A 24,964-nucleotide genomic window follows, 5' to 3' on the forward strand; every position below is an offset into this window, starting at 1 on the left:
GGGAAAGAGGATCCGAAATGCATTTTTAATGATTCCGTACCCTTTTCCAGTTCGGAAAAACAATTAAACTTTTTTTTTTCGCGGCAGTCGGGGAAACTTGCGGATTTATAACTTTGTTCATACTGCCGGTATAAATTTTTAACGAATTAAAACTTTTCGCATGGAACACAATTTAAACTTCGCAACTGTCCCACTTGGTTGGGCGGTGACGTTTCGGTTAATCCCGAAGTTTTGGAGTAATGAGTACTTTTGGGAAAGTTCTCGGATCGGTTTTCTTCGACGGCAAAAGTGAAATAGATGGCCCCCTTCCGTCGGTCGTATTGATTAGCTGGCGAACGCAGCGTCTCGGCCATTCCGCTGGAATTTGCATAATTCAATTGTGGCAACCGGTCTGTGCCGATAGTATCGACGATAGAAATGGCGCTAAAATCGGCCTGGGTCAGCTGCCGGCCAAACAGAGCTCGCTCTGATGCGTTCACTTCTTAATTATATAGATAAGTGGAGAAAGATGATTATGACGTATAACTGTGTCGCTGAAAAACGCTCCAACATTAAAATTATTTCTCTATGACTCGAAAGTTGTACTCGGTGTTCAAGAAGCATAGAAATTTGTTATCTGTCTCTGGATTCGTAATTAATCAAAGTCAAATGAGTTTTGTGCTTCTAATTACATGTTCTAACTATTGAATCTTGGCTCCATAGAGTAATAAACATAGATAGAAGAAGCATACGCAATTTTTACACGTCACCAACATGGTTAGATTACGTTGTCGGATTGTGATATATTTTCAAATCCACAATTTTACTATATCGTTAGGAATGTATAGTATATTGAATGAAATATATTTATTTGAGTTAGTCCTGATTATATATGCAAATTTGAATATTTGGAATCCGACTTTTTTCCTAATTGTCGAATTTATAATAAGCAGAATATTTATTATTTTCTGTATCTATCTGCTGAAATCCAAGGTTTGGCAACTTTTGCTCTCCTAGTGTCATCTGTTGTTTCACGTCGTTTGGCGCGTTTGAAGTTTGTTTCCTGAATTTCTGATATATTTAGGTATTTATTTCAATATATTTTGAGTTAATATGAAACGTTGATTCACTATGGGACATAAGAAGTGCGTTCTTTGTGGAGAAACTCGCTAATTGAGTGTAACATCGTATCACTGATGTGTTTTCATTTCCGCGCGCTTCATGTCAAATTTGATAGTGCATGTTGGGGACAAATTTTGCTTACTGAAAATTGCATATGCCCCCTCTATCTATGTGTAATACTCTGAGACTCAAACCCTGTCCCTAACAAGAACAATCAGTTTCCTATAAATAATGTTAATATTATCGATGTCATCAGCACTCGTCGTCTCAAATTGAAGAAACATTTGGAGCATGATGATTGGATAAGTGTCAGCAACAGGTATCCTAGGCCTCCTTGTTCCAATTTATGACAGTCTTATCAATTGCACTTGTTTCAATCCTGTATTTCTCTTTCATTTATTGGAAATGTGTCCAACGAAGCTTTTTTGTCGGAAATTGCAGGTTGACACGAAATGAAGTGCGTCCAAATTGAATCGAGGCCAAATCAATCATATTCATGGACAGACATAATCATGCAGATGTTTCGTTCTGTGGTTACTGATCTGAATTTCAAACTTTCATCGGGATATCCTTATTGTAATATGAAGAATATTTTTTCCACGTATAAAAGCAATTAAGCTCGAGACACATTGGTTTTCATTGAGTGTATGTCTAAATTGTGATTGTGAAATACTTCCATATACCAATAATTATCTACGGAAATTTAAACATCGTAAAATTCCGCCAGATGTTATGTCATTGACAGTTGTTTATGTTCAGCGTCGGGGAACATAGAATGAAATATTCATTCGATGAAAGCATGACCTTATATTGAAAGTTCTCTGGTTTTTTATTCGAGATTACCTTGAATTAACGATCATAGATTTTTCAATTGTCAAAATGTCCATAGATTGAAACATTCAAATGACTCTACTTAGAAAGTTCCTCTATGGTTTTTTATTTTAGGTTACCGCGAATTAACAAAAACTCCTCGAGCATAGATTTATCGATCGTTTCATAGAAGTATTTTCCGTTGACGTAGACTTTTTTTAACGAATCACAATGAACAATTGAAACAATAACATCTAGTGAATGCCAATATCCAAATATTTCCTAATTATTGACAAGAAAACGTCGGTTCGTTTGGTGTGGTTACTTTTCAATGAGAGCATCTGAACGATCCTGTACTTGACGTGAGTAAACACAAGATATAAATCTTAAAAACATGTCCACTCCCATTTCCAAGTTCAAAACTTGGCTCCGCCAGTTTCAGATAAATGCACAAACAAGCGGATTCGTGGAAATTACCCAAGTTGTCAGTTACGTGCTACAAGTGAGGAAAAAAAAACATTCGAATACGAGGTCGTACAAGTAATTCTTGTTTCGTTGGATGAATCTGGGAAAAAATTAAACAAACACGCTACCTTCTCGATAAATGGTGCAAGTAAAAGAACTCTGTATCGAGCATGTGAAAACAACATTGATAACGAGTGATTATTTATAATCGAATATTGGGTATCGGTGGAATTTTTTTCGCGGTTATTGGAATTTTATGTATTGATATAATGCGTCATGTGAATTTCTAGAAAGGTTTGACGAATTGCTTCGATTCTGTTTGTTTTGGATTGAGTGATGTTTGACTGTTTCGAGGTTATGTAAGCGGAGTCATAGAGTATGAGAATTTTTTGCGAGAGTGTGGCCTTTTTCTGTCTTAAGGAAGGAAATGATGAGGGTTTTTTTTTCGATATGCCTAATGTAAACCGACTAAACGTTTTCTGAGTTATTCTAATTTTCCAACTTTTTTATGTGCTATAGAGAAGATATTGAACTGAAATTAGATCAGGATTTTCCATCAAATGGTTGAATCGATAATGAAAATACATAATTTGAGAGGACTTCAAAAATCTGTCAAATGGTTTATACAAAGTGAGTTTTGAGTGTGAAACGAATCAATTATCTCGAAAACGGATCGCACGATTTTAATAGACTTTGGTGTGCCAGGATCTTGTGATATGGTCGGTATTTATGGTGGTTTTTACATTGTTGTCAGATCTTTCCTGTTTCCGGAATAATGATGAAGTTATTATTTCAAATGTATCACCCTATATACATATTTTCTGTTTTCTGAACTGAAATATTTAAGAAATACATGAATATTTTTCATGTCACAGGCAAATTGAAAAGTCTCCGGTCTACAATAGTAAAATAATTTTCTTTTTTTGGCAAAATTCGATTTTATTATTCAACATAATTGCCTTCGAGGGCGATACAGCGATTATAGCGATCTTCAAACTTTTCGATACCATTTTTTTAGTACGATTTGTCTTTCGCTTCAAAATTGGCTTCAGTTTCGGCGATTACTTCTTCATTGGCGCCAGATTTCTTTCCAGCGAGCATTCTTTTGAGGTCTGAGAAAAGGAAAAAGTCGCTGGAGGCCAGATCTGACGAATATGGTGGATGCAGAAGCAATTCTAAGCCCAATTCATGCAATTTAGTCATTGTTTTCATTGATTTGTGACACGACGCTTTGTCTTGATGAAACATCACCTTTTTTTCTTCAAATGGGGCCGTTTTTTAACGATTTTATCCTTTAAACGATCCAATAACGCTATAATATAATCGCTGTTGATGGTCTGACCCTTTTGGAGGAAATCAATCAATCAATCACAACCTTGCCAGCCGACTGTTGTTTTTTTCGTCAGTGACAGCCTGTTTTGGGCGTCCACTGCATTCGCAGTCTTCGGTGCTCATTCCACCACGTTTAAACTTAGCATTCGAATCAATGATTGTTGATTTTCTGGTGCAGACCCCGGAAAATCTTCATCAAGACAAGATTTTGCTTCTAAAAGCAATATTTTATCAGCACACAAATGCTTTTTTTTTCATCTTCAAATAACAAAAGTAGCTACACTCACAAAGCAATATCTCACAAACTAATAGTTGAACTCCTGTCAACTTTCAACACGTATCGTTTGAAGGTTGGTACTAACTAAAAATCATATGGATTTAATATTAGCACCGCTATCTGTGCATCAGACCGGGGACTTTACAATTGGCCTAATATAATTAAAATTGCCTTTTTGTCGCTGCTTCGGATTTTTCTTTTTTGATTGATTTTTCTGAGATATATTTATGCTATTTGGAAATGGGTAGCCCCTTTTTATATTATACTCATTAAACATCTCGGAATAATTTGAGAGTATTTGAAGAATCGGTCAAATAATTTATGTCCGTAACATTTTATTCAGTTTAAAAACGATACTCGCACATCTCTCAAGTAGGTAGACTGAAATGTTTGGGGCAAATAGGCCGTTCGCAAATTTTTGAATAATGAATGCAGTGTTGCCACATATCCGATATAATTTCCGATATTCCAAGAATTTCCGATAAATCTAAAAAATCGTTCAGTTGGTAAACTTGCTGCGGGGTAGTTTTTCGTCCGTAAAATCGCGCGCCCCGAACGATCGGAATATCGGCAACCCCAGTTGCATAACTCGACGCGCAAACGGCCGACTAAGCTCTGGCAACGATAGCGCGATTTCCGCTGACTGCGCTTTTGTTTATCACCCAATTATTCCACGGAAAAACCCCGTCGCAATTTTATAGAGGTTCGACGTTTTTCATCCCATCGTCGTAACCGCGGACTCGGCGTTTTAGCCAACCCCTCACGCCGCCCCACACCCCCAGGCCTGCCGAAACCGCTGCCGTTGCGCTACAAGTGATGGCCGCTGTCACCGGTTTTTCACCCCCCCACCGATCGAACCACTGGCGGCACTCCGAAAATTGATGACGCAAGGTCGAGGGAAATTTTCGTAGGTGTGGCAACGTGGCAATTGGGATTCTATGGGCGATAGGGAATAGGTTTGAGGTTGTTCTGTGGTTCTAGATTTTTGGTGTGAATTCTAAATTTCAGTAATCTTATTCGAATGTTTCGAGAACATATAATCATAAAATCACAAATTTTCTTATATCAGTTTTAGTTGAAATATAGAAACTTAAACAGAATTTAAAATCGAAATTTATAATACTCACCTACTTTCCAAAGGCACAACAATCTTTATGAACACACTGTGTGTTCTATGACCAATTGCAAACATATTATTTGACAAACTCATAGTGTATAAACTAATAAACATAGATAGAAGAAGTAGACGTAATTTTTACATGTCCTCAACATGGTTAGATTACGTTGTCGGATTGTGATATATTTTCAAATCTACAATTTTACTATATCGTTATGAATGTATATTATATTGAGTGAAATATATTTATTTGAGTGATTCCCGATTAAATATGCAAATTTGAATATTTGGAATCCGATATTTTTCCTAATTGTCGAATTTATAATGAGCAGAATATTTATTATTTTCTTTATTTACCTGCTGAAATCTAAGGTTTGGCACTTTTGCTCTCCTAGTGTCATCGGTTGTTTCACGTCGTTTGACACGCTTGAAGTTTGTTTTCTGAATTTCTGATATATTTAGGCATTTATTTCAATATATTTCTAGTTATTATGAAACGTTGATTTACTATGGGACATAAGAAGTGCGTTCTTTGTGAAGAAACTCGCGAATTGAGTGAAATATCGTATCACTGATATGTTTTAATTTCCGCGCGCTTCATGTCAAATTTGATAGTTCATGTTGGGGGCAAAATTTGCTCACTGAAAATGACATATGCTCTATCTATGTTTATCATTCTGAGGACAAACTGACGTTAACCAACTTTCTCCGATATTACCTATCTTTCCGTTGTCAGTTAATTGTTTTTGAATTTACTGTCCTCTGTAATAGTCAGAATTTCCTGAAAACGATGTAACATCTCAGTGGTTTCTTTCATCATTTTTGAATTTTCTATGTGTTTATTCAAAATAAGGAAGAAGAAAAATAAACTCTATGATTTTCACCAGAATTACAACTGTCAGATTGACAACCAGTGTTGACAATCTACGATTGGCAATTTCCTCCAAAACCCAAATGTTTTTCATAAATTTCCCCTGTTGTCGCGCCGCTGGCTTTTGTTGCGAACCCCTTCGAGCTACGTCAGCGCTATCTGCGACCTCCACTTCAGACGGTTTTTCGGTTCGTCGACGCCTCCTTCACGTGTCAATTCCGAATTTTGCCATCAGCGTTTTCGAATACCCCGCCGCCACCCAGTATTTTAATCGGTTTAGGCCTGTTGGGGTTGCCTGATGATCCAGGGGTGAAACGGTAAACACGAGGTGATATCTTGTTGTTGGTAACCCTGATTATTCGAGGCCGAAGTTAATGACATTAACAACTCGACAGGGTAGCCCAAATTGAACAAAACATAAACGACAGGACGAGTCAATTCAAATTTTAAAAATTTAGTGAATATTCGTCATCTCATTGAGGAAGATTCGCTCAAAGAATCGACCACCCAATGATCTCAACTCATCACTTAAAAACGAGTTTTTACAGCGAAACTGACACCAAACAGAAATTGTTCGCATATTCACAAATAGAATTGGGAATTCTCTTCGATTTACGAAAAATACAAATTTGAACATAATTATTATGGGTTTCATTCATGATTTCACTCAAATTACCTACAGAAACTGTTTGAATTTCGTTCTCAAAACTGTTTAAATCGCTTCGTTACGGCTGCACAAAGTGACAACAGCGCTCAGTAAGAAAGCTTGACCAATCGAATGTAAAATATGATATGACATACAAGAGTGTTCCTAACAGAAAATGTAAGTCTTCTTGTATAATTTTAAGAAGAAAAAAGTTCTATGAAGTGATCTTGTTGAATTCCTCTCAAAAAACCCTACTGTTTTACATCAGAAGGTCTAAAACACCCTTTTTTTATCCGTAGAATATCGTTATTAGACCAACAGCTATTTTGTAACGTAACCGATGACAGTCGTTGCGTAAATTCTATGCTCGAACTGTTAAAATAACAACTCCGCATAGCAGTTACGAACCATAGACCGAAATTGACGTTGGATTAACTGCTATTTCGAACATAGCCACGCTTAATTTGTGGTTTCCGCCGTCAGTATAAAGCTATTCCGGCGGGAATCCGTGGATAAATAATTAATCCTGACGGCACACCGCGTTGGGGAAATTCCGCGAAGCCTTTCAAGGGTGCTAAAACGCGTGACGCCGCACAAAGGTGTAAAATTATCATATTTTAACTCGAGATAAAAGAACGCGAGCGCGCGAGATAAAAATAGCGGAATCGATAAAATACGTGTTTTCTAACTGCCGATTTATGCAAATGCTATAAATAGTTAACCGCGGTATCTTCGCCTGTACGTCGACCGTGAGCGAGGTTCCCCGATATTAATAGAAACACCCATACGGTGCGTCGAAAACAGGCCCTTCAAAGTAAATATATTTCGGTAAATTGCGTTTTTAAATATTTATCATAACAGTTACGCCTAGATTCTATGGTTTATAACTGTTATTTATAGGAGCTATGATCTAAAAGCGATATTCTATGATTTGTAACAGCTCTGAAATAATCACGGTGGGGTTAATGTAACAGTTAGAGCATAGAAAATGCGTAACTGTTATTTTCTACGTTGAATGACTAAAATTTATCGTTTTGCGAAATCAGGTGGTGCAGAGAAACCGCCAACCAATTTTAAGTTCCAAATCCCACTCTTTGAACCTGTCAATCATTACTTTACCTCTCAGCTTGGTCTCCTGCCAGACCCATTATAACCCAGCTGCAAGAGATAAACGGAAACTTAATTCGGGATATCTTTCGGCCCAAGAATCTCGGAACGTACCGCCATATTCGGAAGTAATTTATGGGCATGTTCCCCAGATTTACCAATTAGACTTCGGAATCAGCAGGCTTTGCATTTCGGACGACGCCGGTACAGAGTTCTACTACACCTACGGATTTTGGACGGCGAACGTCACATCCGACTTGATTCGGATATTTCGCTTGTGCTCGAAGGTCGCGTTTGATAGCGGAGCGGTTTCTATTGGAATTTCGCTTAAATATGCTTGGCGTTCGGTTGATTCACTCTGGATTTGCGATCGGAACGGGTATTTGGGCGGAGACCGTTTCGGATGAGAGGGATTCACACCGATTGATATTACGATTTACGACGTTACGGCCGAGCGGTCATAGAAAATTGTTTTTTTCGGATGGTCGGTAATGTAGGTTTCGAAAGTTCGTCGAGTGATACTAGAACTGTCATAGAGTTGATGATCGGTGGTTCGTGAACGATGGGTTTCCCAATGAGGGCGTTATGGTATAGTAATTGAATCGATTGGGATTCGACGAATCGAAATGTGGCGTTTCGTTGAATCACCAGGGTTTGGAGGGGAAGAGAGAGTTAACGCTGATTTATGTTATGTTGCTCCGGGTTAATGATCATAGAGAGTTATTTTTGTTGGGTGGTCGGTAATGTAGGTTGCGAACTTGTCAAAGGATGTGCAAGCTGTCATTTGGGAACATAGAGCCATAGAGTTTTTATTATATTATATTATTTATGATTGTGAAGATTTGTGAAAAGAATCAGAATGTTTTGCGAACAATTCTGGAAGTTAAACTAGCTTTTCTTGAATTTCTAGTTTCGAGTGTTTAGTATGAAGTGTTAATTGATATATCAATTAACAATTTCATTATTTCAAATAGCAAACTGGATGCGACATTTTTTGGAAAGTACAGTTTTGGAGTTACTAATATTTGGAATTCTTATTGGATGCCATCGATGTGAAAATGTAGTAGAAAAACATTCCTACGAATCCATAAGTGTCATCGATGTGAGATGAGTTGTAGATGACCATTAAATTATCCGGTACATCACAGGGTGGTAGAAGAAATTTTGTACGAAACCATAAGTGCCATCGATGTGAAATAAGTAGTAGAAGAAAATCCGTAACCGACCATAAGTGTCATCGATGTGAAATAACTTTGCCAAATTTCAGCAATAGAGCGGAATCCGCAGAATACACCCGGTTCAAAGTTTGCCGTTGCAAATTATCGAATTTCCGGCCTTACTCGCAACTATTCCTCCCTCTAGGAAAATTTGCCGCGTTGCCGTTCCTCCCTTCTTCCGTCTGATCGGAAGATCCCCTCTCGAAGGACCAGCGGCCGAGAGGTCGCCGATTCATCAAACTAGGCCGGTCGCTCGCGCGCGATAGAGTCGGGAGAGTGGACGGAAGGGCGAATCGAAAAAAAAAAAGAACGGGGATGATAACTCCGGCTCGGGGCGAAAAGAGTTACCTTGTGTTCGGATGGGGCCGGGAGTTCGAGCAAACATGGACGTCGACGCCGGGCGAGTGGGGGGTATAGGAGGGTAGGGATCTCGGGGATCGATGACGTTTGACCTCAAACCGCCTACCCCCCTCTCCCTCCGTCCCTTATCATAGTTAACGCGGGCCAAGAGAGCGGCCCTTGCGTTGCGATCCTCCGTTTTGTGTGTCTCGGTGAAACCGGGGGAATTTGTTGGGGGGCAGGATCGTATTTAGGGGGAAATTCGCTAAACCGCGAAAATTTTCAAATTGAAATCGCTGGTGGGTTTTTGGAATTTTTTTTGAAAAGGGTTGTTTTATATTTAAAAAAAATTGTACGTTCGTGCTTTTTTTTTTCACTTGTAATTCCGCTTACTATTACGGTAAGCATCTTCACGAGGTTTCCTTTAGTTCGTAGATTTCAAGTGGACGCTGGATTTTGGTTCATTCGGTCGAATAAAAGTGAACATTTAGAGTATAGAGAACATTGGAAATTAACAGTAACACTTTATTGAATCTATAAAAACTAATAACGAACGACATGAACACTAAAAAAAATCTATTAAAAATTCCAATTTCTGTCAGAAGAAACTGTTGAATAAATAATATTGATGGGTTATGGAAATCCCGATATACGTCTAATAAATTAGCATATACTTGACTTAGATCTTGTGTATCGGTTCTTCGATGGAGGGGGTACACTTCTTTTCTCACTAGGTTCTTCAGTACAGATTTATTTTGATTGAATTTTGAAATTAACCATTGATATTGAGATACGAATGAAAAACCTTTCGAAGTGATATAAAACAGAAACTATACATTTTTTTGTGAAAAAAAATATCAATGAGTTATTTTCCATATTGTAATAAACATATATAGAGGGAGTATACGCAATTTTTACATGTCCCCCACATGATTAGATCGCGTTCTCGGATTGTGATATATTTTGAAATCCACAATTTTACTATATCGTTATGAATGTATATTATATTGAATGAAATATATTTATTTTAGTGATTTCCGATTAAATATGCAAATTTGAATATTTGGAATCCGATATTTATCCTAATTGTCGAATTCATAGTATGCAGATTATTAATTATTTTCTGTATCTACCTGCTTAAATCCAAGGTTTGGCAACTTTTGCTCTCCTATTGTCATCGGTTGTTTCACTTCGTTTGGTGCGCTTGAAGTTTGTTTTCTGAATTTCTGATAAATTTAGGTATTTATTTCAATATATTTTCAGTTAATATAAAGCTTTGATTCACTAAGGGACCTAAGAAGTGCGTTCTTTGTGGAGAAACTCGCTAATTGAGTGGAATATCGTATCAGTGATATGCTTTCATTTTGCGCGCACCATGTCAAATTTGATAGATCATGTTGGGGACAAAATTTGCTTACTGAAACTGACATATGCCCCCTCTATCTATGTTTATTACTCTGAGGTTTTTTCTAAACTGTCTTACCAAGGTTTCTCCCAAGAAATTGAAAGATTCGATATGAATTTGCAGTGAAGAACCTAGTGAGAAAGTTGGTTTACACCTTAGTTGACAGTCTCATTCAGTTTTATGACGTTCCTTTTCTTTCTATTTGTTTTATAATCCTTTATCTACTCCTATTGAATTATAAACTCATTATTCAACTGCTTTTGAGCAATTAATAGTATCTATTAACTAACAGCGTGATTTATAATAACTCACTGCTATAACTCACTATTATAAATCGGAAAATATGGATCTGTGCTTCTATACTTCTCTGCTTCTATTGGATTGGCCGAAAGGGAACATTCCATTATTGTTATTGAGGGGAGGAATGTCCGAGGGAATGTCACTTTTGACGTTTTCAAATTAAGTTGATTCTAATTATTGTGAATGTTTTGCTGAAAACGATTAATTCAGATAGTGCAGATGAAATATTATAAAGGTATACATTTCCAAAAGACAAACAGCTAATGTTACCATACAGAATTAATTGCCCGAAAAAATATATAGGAGTTTGAAAGATTGGTGTAGCAGTAAGATCATTAAGTCATCGTTTACAGGAAATATTTTTTGGTATATTTTAATGCATTTTTACAGGCAATTATTAAGGTTTTTCAATAAATTTCTGTCTGTACTCTGTACTGGATTCGAGCTAGCCGAAGCTAGTTCGATTGTGATTGGTGGCACTAAGTTTCCATCTCTCTTGGACGGGATCGAGCACATGATGTTTATTTTCCGTTCCTTCTGTTTTTATTCTAAGTCTGTATTTTTTCCTTAGTATTTATTGATATAGTCGTAGATAAAGTATAGTATTCAACTTGCGGTAATGGTCATAACTCACTTGATGAATTACAGCACTCGCCTGCGGCTCGTGCTGCAAACATCATCTGCGTGAGTTATGACCTACATTACCGCTCGTTGAATAATATACTATTATCTCCGCATTGTTGAAATCGAACGTTCCTTCTGTAAAATAATGCTCTGCAAAGGCGGTTGTTCTTTCCTAATTCCCGAATTTCTAATCGCAATCATGTTGACGTTTCAATTTCCACATTCCTCGACCCAGCCAAAAGGGCTTGGTGCGGCCCTGCATGTACGCACGGCTCCGGGGTCCCGTCTGCCCGAACTTCTCTCTCTCCCGATTTAATTTAAATTCAAATGGACTATTTCGTTCCCTCCCGCTCTCGCTAATCGCCAACGGTGAATTATCGTTTTGCAACTTTATACTTGTTTCCGCCTGTTACACGTTCTCTTCGATTTTTGCCACCGCCGCTCCATCCTAATGAAAAAAATTCGACGGCTCGGGAGAGGGAGAAAAAAGGTGGGTGGCAGATTTCGGGCGAAGATTTATGGTCCTCGCTTCACGGATATCTTTTTTCGTTAAGCGTAACTGTTACGGAGAAGTTTTTTGAGTTGTTTCTCGAAGAAAGACATCAAGCGCCACCCTGTATATAGTTCGAGTGGAAAAAGTATTATTATAATTAGTAAGAAACCATAAGTGTCATCTATGTGAAGAAAAGTCGTAGAAGATAATTCGTACGAAGTCATGTGTCATTGATGTGAAAAAAAAGTAGGAGATAATTCGAACGAAACCATAAATGTAATCTATGTGAAAAAAGTCTTAGAAGATAATTCCTACGAAACGAAAGAGTGTCATTGATATCATAAAAGTCGTAGAAGATAATTCGAACGGAACCATAAGTGTCATCGATGAGAAAAAAGTAGTTAATCATTGGTAGAGATCATAAGTGTCATCGATGTGAGAAAAATAGAAGAAGAACATTGGTATAAGATCATAAGTGTCTTTGATGTCATAAAAGTCGTAGAAGATAATTCGTACGGAACCATAAGTGTCATCGATGCGAAAAAAGTAGTTAATCATTGGTAGAGACCATAAGTGTTATCGATGTGAAAACAGTTTTAGAAGAAAATTCGTAGCAAACCGTAAGTGTCATCGATGTGAGAAAAGTAGAAGAACATTGGTATAAGACCATAAGTGTCATCGATGTGAAATAAGTAATAGAAGATAATTTCTACGGGACAAAGAAAGATTTGGCAATGCCCATTCATATGTGAAATTTGCACTTTCAATTCGATGCTGTCGAAGCAATTACAACATCCAAAGTTTTCTAGAGTTCAGATAAGATATTTTTTTGCTGCATCTGTAAATTTTGGCAGAACACATAAAAGAATAAGAAGAATTTATTTGAAAGAATTTCACAAGTTAATGCCATCTTTACACGTGGAACAGTGACGTGCAACATCAAACCTAAGATAGTAAAACGCAAATTACACATAAATCGTCCCATTATATTATCACCCAAAACTCGCAGAAACGCCATTCTCAAACCTCATTAGCATCACAACCAGTCCTAAAAGTCGGCCGTATCTAACGATAAATTTAATCGTCGAGGACGCGGAGAACGGGGGGCGCCAATTAACCTAAGAAGACGACACCGACTACCTAGTTGCTCGTGTGCCCCTCTAGTAGTTTTCGCTTTCGTCTAGTTGGTGGGTACTCGAGTTTCTAGGTCGGGCCCAGATTTACGACACGGATCCACCGGCTTATCGTCCTCGGTTTAACGGTAACGTGTAGTTTTTTTTTACGACGGTTGTAAAAGTTTCGATATAGATTTACGACGGAAGCGCTCGGTCTATTAAAACGGGTTCGATCGATTTTCGCGTGACCCCCGTACAATTTGGGATATCAATTTCGACAGTAAAACTACCGTGCCTAATTCCCAACCACAAAAATGTAGTCGACCTGTGGTTGGTAGCGAAGGACTGGGCCCATAACCTGTTGGGTCCGTTTGGTTTTCTCCGCTAACGCAATACTCACCACAGTTTTGTGGTTGAAAAGTGGTTCGAGCTGAAAGAATACGTCAGTTTCCATTGAAGGATCGAGTTAAAAACCCAACTAGGGTCATAACTGTTTAGGTGAATCAGAAACGACATTTTATGGAAGAATATTCAATAATAAGTAACTCGCATCACTTTATGAGCGATCTGACATAAATGATCAGGTGTAGTTCAAAATAATATTACGTATTGAAAAAAATTCCAACATTAACGTTCGAGTAAAGAACCGGGTGATAAATTCTTTAATGACTCAACCACTAGTTATTCAATGTTCGGGTTTTGGACGCGAGATATTTATGCATTATAAATAATGTGTTATTTTAGTGCTGGTTATTAGACGAGTCAACGTAGATTGTCAGGTATTGTAGGTCCGAAACTGTGGCAAAAATTCAATTCAGGGGCGGAGTTCGGGAGATTTATATTCAACTCGATGATAAAAAGCTTTATTGTTGGTTTTTTATTTCAATTCTAATCTCACCCTTTTCTATGACCGACAACTGACATAATATCTGTCAAACTCACGTTTTCGATGGTTAAAGTCCGGTTATATTGATAAATTATGGTTTTCTTATTTTATTATACATAATTATAAGTTTTTTTCCGATTTTGTGAAAGTTATTCTATTTATACGAAAACCAAACTAGTTATAAATGTAAAAAACGTAATAGATCATATCGATGTGGAAAAAGTATTAGAAGAAAATTCGTATGAAACAACAAGTGTCATCGATGTGAAATAAATAAACTTTAGAATAAAATTCGTACGATGCCATAAGTGTTATCGATGTGAAAAAATAACTAGGAGATGATTTGTACGATTCTGTTGTTAATGTATACCAAAAGCTTAAGGAAAAACTCTCCACTCTATGTTTCAACTTCTTTCTATGTTCTAAATTTAATGTCTACGCTAGGCATCAGTTACTCTCTCTTTAGTCTCTTTCCATTTGTAAGTTTATTTAGTTCTGTATATATTTCATGAGTCAGTCGATATACCTTGTGAATATAGTCTAGTTATAACACGTGTTCGTTTACTTTGCTAACAGAGTTATCTTATAATTGTGATTCAACCAATTTTATCAACGACAGATTCCATAAGTATCATTGATGTGAAAACAGTATAAGAAGAAAATTCGTACAAAACCATAAGTGTCATGGATGTGAAAAAAGTAGTAAGATATGATTTGTAAGATTCCATAAGTGTCATCGATGTGAAAAAAGTTGTAGTAGAACAAAATTAGTACGAAAATCCGCAAAAACCAATGGCCCAATTCCAGCCCGGGGACCGTTAAAGGGGTGCACCCGCAGACAGGCCGTGCCCGAGCAAACTTCGCGCGGCTCTTGGCAAACAATCTCAAGTATCCCGACGCTCTGCGAACTCGACGAGGCTTTTCATCAACTTTATATTGAACATTCCGTTTTATGCGTTCGCCATAAAGCCGTGTGTCAACCGGGCTGGTGGAGAGAGGCCGGGGATGACTTGGAGGGATAGTTGTTGGAGGAAGTTCCCCACCCACGACACGTCGTCGAAAGTTGGACAAAACTTGGCAATTTCGTCTCATTACCGCTGCTAACGAGAGGTAGAGGGGGAAAGGTATCGAGGGCGGGCGAAGGGGTGCGTGTTTGGCCCGCTTTTATTATCGTGTTTTGTTTGGTTCAAGGTTTTGATTACCTTAAAGGGGGGAAATTGATTTACGGCTTTAATTTTTTAACGTTTTGTTTCCATTAGGCAATATCGACTGCATATTACATGGTAAGACATCGAATATGTTACGTTGATAAGGTAAACAAGGAAAGTTATAATTTAATCAGGTAAAAGTAGAAGCCAACGACCAAGAAATAGATAAAAAAAGAACTTAGACTTTATATCTGCCATATCATTTTGCATTAGATTGGTCCATAGAGTAATAAACATAGATAGAGGGAGTATACGTAATTTTTACACGTTCCCAACATGGTTAGATTACGTTGTCGGATTGTGATATATTTTCAAATCCACAATTTTGCTATATCATTATGAATGTATATTATATTGAATGGAATATATTTATTTGAGTGATTTCCGATAAAATATGCAAATTTGAATATTTGGAATCCGAAATGTTTCCTAATTGTCGAATTTATAATAAGCAGAATATTCATTATTTTCTGTATCTACCTGCTGAAATTAAAGGTTTGGCAACTTTTGCTCTCCTAGTGTTATCGGTTGTTTCACGTCGTTTGGCGCGCTTGAAGTTTGTTTTCCGCATTTCTGATATATTTAGGTACTAATTTCAAAATATTTTGTGCTGATATGAAACGTTGATTCACTATGGGACATAAGAAGTGCGTTATTTCTAGAGAAACTCGCGAATTGAGTGAAATATCGTATCACTGATATGTTTTCATTACCGCGCTCTTCATGTCAAATGTCGTAGTTCATGTTGGAGACAAAATTTGCTTACCGAAAATGACATATGATCCCTCTATCTATGTTTAATTTCTGAGATCGAAATTGATTGACTAAGATCATAGAAAAATATTTAAATCAGATATCAATTTGACAAATGCGACTTCTGAATATCTCGGCAAGATATTCACATTATTTAACTTTTCTTCAGTTTTAGAATATGAAAAAAGAATCCCGTACAACTTAGTTTTGAAATAATAAGTCATGTGACATTCGCATTTCGCATAGAAATTTATTAACAATGATAATCATAGAAAAACATATTTAAATTGTATGTCAGATGTCAGTTTGACGTTTATCATAGAAATCGTGTGAGAACATAAAAATTAAAACCACGTCTTTTGAAAATCTCATAATAATGTTTATTCATTACGAAATACAAAAAAATAATAAACTCAAAAGATTATCACATTATTTAACTTTTTCTTCAGTTTTCAAACACGACAAGAATCCCGTACAACTTTGTTTCGAAACAAGAACCTATATATCACCTGACGTTCGTATTGAAGGCACCCGAAAAACTTCAGATACATCGTTTCGAACGGAAATATTCCCCGTGAGACGTCTAGAATTTATTATCTGCTATTCCGACTAATGACATTGTCAACAAACTTCGCGTTGAAGTAGGTTATGTAATCTCGCCGTTCGCCGCGAACTGTTTTCCGAGAAAAAAATCGACGGAGAGGGGGGGACTAGCTGCGCTTAGGTTGGAAAACGACGCGGTTGAAAATAGACAGCGGGCCTGATGACGAAAAATACGTAGTTTCAATTTTTGGGAACAAGGCTGTTGGTGGTTGGTAGTTGTCGAGTTCTGGGAAGAATAGGCAGGTAGATCGGTGGGTTTTTCAGGTAAAAAGAGAGTGTGGAGTTGAGGGTCGGTTTAGGGTTGAGGTTTGTCAATTGGGGATTCGACTCGATTATGGTTGGTACAACTTGTAAAAGTGTGAAGCTATTGATCTGGGTGTCATCCATTCGTTATGGGTTCTATTCATGTCTATTGATATGATTTATTAATAACAAAAAAGTATGCTTAGAAACAAACGTGAATATACTTGTTAGTTCATTTCACATCGATGACACTTATGATCTAGTATAAATTTTCTTCTATTACTCATTTCACATCGATGACACTTATGATCTAGTATAGATTTTCTTCTACTACTCAATTCACATGGATAATCTTAAGAAGCCAATTGAAAAGTCCCCGTTCTACCATAGTAAAACAAATTTTTTTGACAAAATTCGATTTTATTATTCAACATAGTTGCCTTCGAAGGGGATACTGTGATTATAGCGATCTTCCAACTTTTCGTTCCCATTTTTGTTATACGATTTGTCTTTCGTTTCAAAATAGACGTCAGTTTCGGCGATAACTTCTTCATCGGCGCTAAATTTCTTTCCAGCGAGCATTCTCTTGAGGTCTGACAACAGGAAAAAGTCGCTGGGGCCAGATCTGGCGAATACGGTGGATGCAGAAGCAATTCGAAGCCCAATTCATGCAATTTCGCCATTGTTTTCATTGATTTGGGACACGGCGCATTGTCTTGATGAAACAGCTCCTTTTTTTCTTCAAATGGGGCTGTTTTTTTTAACGATTTCATCCTTTAAACGATCCAATAACGCTATAATATAATCGCTGTTGATGGTCTGGCCCTTTTGGAGATAATCAATGAATATTATACTTTGCGCATCCCAGAATACTGATGCTATAACCTTGCCAGCTAACTGTTGTGTTTTTCCTCGCTTTGGATTCGGTTCATCGTGTGCAGTTCACTCATCTGACTGTCTATTGGACTCCGGAGTGAAATGATTGAGCCATGTTTCATACATTGTCACATATGGACGCAAAAATTCAGGTTTATTGCACTCAAACAGCTTCAAACGCTGCTCAGAATCATTAACACGTTGTTGCTTCTGATCGATTGTGAGCTCGCGCGGCACCCATTTTGCACACAGCTTTCTCATGTACAAATATTCGTGAATGATAAGATGTACACCTTCAGATGATATCTTCACAATGTCTGCCATCTCGATCAACTTCACTTTACGGTCATTCAAAATTATTTGTGAACTTTTTTGATTTTTTCGTCGGTGACAGCCTCTTTTGGGCGTCCACTGCGTTCGCCGTCTTCGGTGCTTATTTCACCACGTTCAAACTTAGTATGCCAAACAATGATGGTTGATTTTTCTGGTGCAGACCCCGGAAACTCTTCATCAATCCAAAAATTTGCTTCAACTGTATTTTTTACTCTCAAAAAGCAATAATTTATCAGCACACGCAATTCTTTTTTTCAAATAACTAAAGTCGCTATACTCACAACGCAATATCTCACAAACTAATGGTCGGACTGCTGTCAAATTTTGACACGTGTCGTTTGAAAGTTGGTACTAACTAAAAATCATATGGATTCACCCCCATCTGGGCATCAGACCGGGGACTTTTCAATTTGCCTGATATCTCACATCGAGAACATTTAGGGTGTTGTACAGATTTTTTTGTACTATTTATTTCACATCGATGACACTTATGGTCTGTATACGTATTTTCTTCTAATACTTTCTTTTTGCTTCAATGGTCTTGTACGAATTTTCTTCGGCTTCTTTTTTCGATATCATTGGCTACTCAATATATTGTTGAGACTGAAAATAAACATTTGTTGAAAAACGCAATTGGATTCCATTGAAATTAAATTCGTGATAATACCAGTCTTTCATTTTTTCAATATCCAGAATAATTTCTACATAACCCTCATATCCTATCTCTAAACCGACATTATTTCACTCTCTCTAAGTGTACGGTTTCGTGACAAGACACTGTTACAACCAACCCTGGGGCGTTCCGTGTTTAAAAGTCGCCTTTCATCTAGCGCGCCACCATCGTCCGATTGACCTTTTCTCACTGTTACGAAAGGAAAGGAGCAACATCGTCGTTCCCAGAAGAAAGAAAAAAAAACACGTTCTATGGAAGAAATCTATGGTTGATTGATAGCGGTAATATAAGGAGCGGACCGATGAATAAATTAGAGTTGGCGCTGAAAGCAGAGAACGATCTGGGATTATCACAGAAGGAGGATTGAAGAGAATGTTGTAAATTGAGAGATGGGAATTTGTCGTATCGAGAATAAATTGTGGAAGTCGGACAGAAAATGATGTAGTTTACATTGTTGTATTTTAGAAAACTACACATTTTTTAGAGCTAGTATGGTACAAAACAATAACAAAACGTCACAGTAATAACATCCATAGAGAGATTAAATGGTTTCCTTTCTCTTGGACGAGTTAATTGAAAATTTTACCTATTCAAAGGCGAGGAAAGAACATTCTCAGTATTCATTTTGCAACTAGGTAACAGGCCAATTGAAAAGTCCCGGTCTACCATAGTAAAACACTTTTTTTGCCAAAATTCGATTTTATTATTCAACATAGTTGCCTTCGAAGGCGATACAGCGATTATAGCGATCTTCCAACTTTTCGATATCATTTTTGTAGCACGATTTATCTTTCGCGTCAAAATAGGCCTCAGTTTCGGCGATAAGTTCTTCATTGGCGCTAAATTTTTTTCCAGCGAGTATTCTTTTGAGGTCTGAGAACCGGAAAAAGTCGCTGGGGGGCAGATCTGGCGAATACGGTGGATGCAGAAGCAATTCGAAGCCCAATTCATGCAATTTCGCCATTGTTTTCATTGAGTTGTGGCACGGCGCATTGTCTTGATGAAACAGCACCTTTTTTTCTTCAAATGGGGCTGTTTTTTAACGATTTCATCCTTTGAACGATCCGATAAAGTTATATAATATTTGCTATTGATGGTCTGGCCCTTTCGGAGGTAATCAATGATTATTATACCTTGCGCATCTTAGAATACTAATGCCATAACCTTGCCAGCTGACTGTTGTGTTTTTCCTCGCTTTGGATTCGGTTCATCGTGTGCAGTCCACTCAGCTGACTGCCGATTGGACTCCGGAGTGAAAGGATGGAGCCATGTTTCATCCATTGTCACATATCGACGCAAAAATTCAGGTTTATTGCACTTAAACAGCTTCAAACACCGCTCAGAATCATTAACACGTTGTTGCTTTAGCTCGATTGTGAGCTCTCGCGGCACCCATTTTGCACACAGCTTTCTCATGTACAAATATTCGTGAATGATATGATGTACACGTTCAGATGATATCTTCACAATGTATGATATCTCGATCAACTTCACTTTAGGGTCATTCAAAATTATTTTATGAACTTTTTCGATTTTTTCGTCGGTGACAGCCTCTTTTGGGTGTCCACTGCGTTCGCCGACTTCGGTGCTCATTTCACCACGTTTAAACTTAGCATACCATTCAATGATAGTTGATTTTCCTGGTGCAGACCCCGGAAACTTTCATCAAGCCAAGATTTTGCTTCAACTGTATTTTTTCCCTTCAAAAGGAATATTTTATCAGCACACGAAATTCTTTTTTTTCCATCTTTTTTTAAATAAAAAAAGCAATATCTCACAAACTAATGGTCGGACTGCTGTAAAATTCTGACACGTATCGTTTGAAGGTTGGTACTAACTGAAAATCATATGGATTTAATACTAGCACCGCCATCTGTGCATCTGACCGGGGACTTTCCAATTGGCCTAATAAAGCCGAAAAATCAGTAAAATTGAATTATAAATGAAATCGCGACGTTGCCACATATAATCAAAAATCGGTAGATCTAACGAAAAATCTCAACGGCACAACTAAGCAATACCGCAACCGGTTTAAACTCTTCGAATTTCCCAAACGCCGCCCCTCTCTCGCGGCGTCTCGACGACGTGCGTCGTCGTCGTCCCGCACGTAATGATAATAATTGTTGATTCCGCTTTGGGAAAAGTTGCGAAAGTTAGATGAGTTTGTTATTTTACGTCGTCGAGGGGGCGGGGTGGCGCGCGCGGAGGGGTGGAAATTGAGTTTTGGGTCGCGAGACCGCAAAACGCGGGCCGACGGAATTGCCGGTGAAAGTTTCGGATTGGCACCGTCGTGTGGGGCCACCTTTATTGTCGGCGCGGTGGCGAAGTGGCGCTACTGGAGGGAATTGCCACTTTGGGGGATGATTTGTGGGCTTTGTCGAGGACGCGTTCGGCGCGCGATAGAAGGGATTAGGGGAGGGGATTAGCCCTAACACAAATTGTTGTTTAGGATATTCGGATATTAAAAGGCTATCTGACGGATTTGTGAATTCCTCGCAAATGATTCGGTGATGTTTGTTAAAGTGGGTATTTTCATTTTGCAAACGTGGCGTTGAATACGTCATCGATGACGTCATTGACGACATGTTGGGGGAAACTTTGCTGATGACTAAACACTTACAAACCAATAATCTTCATGATAGAAAACGTTTGAAACAATCAGTGAAAGCATGTACATAGGCGTACAACTTTGCTTCCGCCGTTTTTTCCAGAAATTCGGGGTTTTCTAGTAAAAAACTGGTTATACTTTTATCATTCAAAGTATTGTCCATCGCTGACCACTATCACTATCAACAATGATATCTGGATATATATCGAGATAATCGACAGCATTTTCTAAAGGCATTTCATTCGATAACCTGGTCTTTTTCGGGTTGAGTACTCTTTTGATATGTACAAATTTATTTAAAATGATAGTTTACAATGTTGAAAGCTATTCAAGTTCTACATAGGCTACAACTTTGCTTCCGCCGTTTTTTTTCCGAAATTCGAGTTTTATTGTGAAAAAACTACTTGGCCTCACAATAGGTATTTGAGAGCATTTGCTGAGCCTCAGCCGCAGATTTCGTTGTATTAAAGCATAAAATCAAAACCTTCTGTTAATGACGAGAATTTGGCTCGTAAGCTGACATTTTCAATCGAGGGTAACTATATTTCGATGGCGTTATGTTTACAAATACCTAAGCACTTTTTTTCTCAGAAACTCGACTTTATTCGTTAAGAGTGATACATACACACCAACGCTCCTCTAACTTTTCAATACCTCTTCTGTAAAAAGATTGGTCTTTGCTTTCGAAATATGCTTCAACCTCGGTAATACCTACTTCATTAGAGCCAATTTCCTTTTCCTGGAGCATTCTTCTTTGGTCTGTAATCACTGGGGACTAGATCTGGAAAATAAGCTGGCTGGTCATGCATTTGGAAGCGCAATTCGATCAATTTGACCAAAGTGTGATCTTCAATATCTCTATCCTGACTCAACTTGATCACGCATCTTTTAACGCTTGGTAGTAACGAGAAAAAAGTATTACGCAACTAGCGTTGCCATCTATATGCCAAACCCGGTACTTATAGGGTGACGTATTACCTATTCTTCAAACTGTTCCAAATCTCCGTCATTCAAAACGAACGAAAAAACAAAACCACCCACTAACTCCGACAAGAAAACACCCCCTCGACATTCCTGCCAACTTTTCCACCCTCACCATCCCCTCGGACGGACCCTTGTGCGGACAACAAAGAGATCGCGCAAAAAGCCGCCATTCTCTTTGAAGCGCCGACACCCCAGTCTCACCCCTCCCAACCGAAAAGGGAGAGGGGTGGGGGGTGAGTCCATCGATTCAATTAAAAAAGTGTACCGGCAGAATCCGGAAAAGTTACGACTGTGCGCCTGCATGAATTATCTCCGATTTTTCCCGCGCAGTCCCGATCGTAAATTTAAAAACTTTCCCAACTTCACGCTAGGACGGACAATAACAGGGGCGCAGGGAGAGGGTGGGCAGAAGGGGTGGTTGTGTAGATGGCGGGGAAACGAATGCGCTTATTAAACGATATTAAAAGTAAACAGAACAACTACTAGCGGAAGTTTTGGTGTATTAACGGTGTAAAGAGATTGGGAGATAGAGAGAGAGAGAATGAGAGGGAGAAGGTAAGAATCGGAAAAATCCCGAGGGGTGGGGGTTGGTATGAATGAGGGAAATGTACGACGCGGGGTCTTGTCGGAAGTTTGGGGAAAAGTATCCGGTGGCGGGAAAGTTTTGCTTGTTTATGTGTGCGGAAAACTAGGGGGTTATACGGTAGGTATCAGGGTTTTGAGACGTTTATCATTTTCGTCTCACGGGTCTAGAACCGAAATAGTTGTTAGAATCGGTACCTAAGTATATAAACGTTGGTAACTAAACGACACTTGAGGGTTTTCCAATGAAAGTTTTTATTATTTTTATTTATTTCAATATAAAACTGTAATTCAAAGTTTGTTAACACAGAGTACAGCTATTAATTAAACTTTTTGATTTCTCGTATATTTTTCTTCAACTGTTTCTTAAGGTACGTTTTCTTCGGGCAGTTTCCGTCGACCGCCGCGTTTGGACGACTTCATCTAACCAATCGCAATTCTAGCAATGGCTTATATAGGCGGAGCTACACGATCTAACCAATCGCAATTCTAACAGATACGCCCAGTCGACGGTCGACGTCAACTTTCCTAGGAAAACGTACCTTTACACTTATAGTATCTTGGTTTTTTTTCCAAAGCGGTTGAGTAACTCAAACTTTGAACTTTAAAACAGAATATGTTGGATGTTTTGACCCCCTTGTTATCCTGAATATGAAGTCACGGTACAGATGATTGGCATTCCTTTTACCTTATTCGTGGCCAGCAGAATTCTTCTTTGGATGTAGAGGTATCTTAAAGATCAACTTACATTTTGATATTGAGAAAAGAGAAGATATTTTAAGGGAAATCAATAGATCTTTATTTCATTGTGAAGAGGAAGGTATGTCATTATCGATGGAAAACAAAATTAGCCAATGGCCTGCACGGCTAAGGTTGCAACATCATATTCCTTTCATGAAATTTTCTATTACCAATTCGCACATTTGCGACTGTATTTCCTCAATAACGTAAAAAATAAGACGTTGCTGGTGATCGACCGAATTGAGTTCTTATTTCAACTGAACTTTAAGGCCCAGTTTCACCAAATGCTTTAATCTTGACTTAGCTCTTAAGTGAGGCCTTAGATCACGATTAATGTAATGTAGCGTTTCACCACACTCCAAAGCGCCATTTAATCGACCAATCGCGATTTAGCACTAATCGGCCATTTTTGGAGGATTATAACCTTTCAAGCTGAGATTAATAATTATTTGGAACTCTTGTCTATGTAATTATTTTTCCGCAAATTTCCAATTTTTGGGTCAATTTCATCGAAATATGACTATATGTATAGGCTCAATATTTCCCATTCAAAATACACGTAAACTTTGTTTTTGTGTTTTATGAAATTTATTGCAAAGAATAATTTATTGATATGTTTGATTGAAATATTATTTAAGAAGCAGTTAAACTTGTTAATAAAAATAAATAAGTTAATAAAATTACTTATATAGTTTTTTTTTCCAGACTGTGTGGTTTTGTGAAATGGGATAATTTCTTTTTAACTTCTGCAAGTTTCCGACATTTCGAAGCACATCACTCGACATTTTCGGCAAAAATTAACTTTGTTTTTTGTTTACAAGATGACAAATGATTTGAAATGTTATGAGTTATGAATGAATGACACCTGACACCTAGCGCCAATGGTGGTCATCACTGCTTATACGATACAGAAAACTATATAACTGTTTGTTCACAACGTTGCCAAATGGTTTGACTATTTAATCGCGATTTGGTTAATCGCGATCATCTTCGGACGGGTTGATGCATGGTGAAACAGAAAACACTGTTAAGCCTGCTTTAGTAACAAGCGGAGTTTAATCAATCTGGGATCAAGTGCTGTTTGGTGAAACTGGGCCTAAGAGCCTTAAGACATAAGATCGACGATGAATCGACAGCCCCACGGGCTATAACAACTTTCTCAGTTGATCTTGAACGCAACACACGGTTTCGATCCTTCACATCTCTAAGTTGTCCCAATAACTAAAATGTTTCCACCACATTTTTACCAACCGAG

The 24,964-nt window shown here is 37.9% G+C and overlaps 1 protein-coding gene across 11 annotated transcripts in view; it reads left to right on the plus strand.

The window, feature by feature from the left end:
• Positions 1-24,964, plus strand: part of LOC123681272 (C-terminal-binding protein) — a 61,184-nt gene that overhangs the window by 2,001 nt on the left and 34,219 nt on the right. Inside the window, exon 1 of one of the 11 annotated variants that reach the window (XM_045619580.1) lies at positions 2,141-2,273. The exons of 9 other annotated variants lie outside the window; for them this stretch is intronic. The gene's annotated coding sequence lies outside the window, so the exon portion shown is untranslated. Of the gene's footprint in view, positions 1-2,140; positions 2,274-24,964 lie in introns of those variants that run through there. One more of the 11 variants, XR_006747675.1, reaches the window with a different exon arrangement.

The sequence above is a fragment of the Harmonia axyridis genome, chromosome 5 (assembly GCF_914767665.1).
Source record: "Harmonia axyridis chromosome 5, icHarAxyr1.1, whole genome shotgun sequence".
In the NCBI taxonomy this organism is placed as follows: domain Eukaryota; kingdom Metazoa; phylum Arthropoda; class Insecta; order Coleoptera; family Coccinellidae; genus Harmonia; species Harmonia axyridis.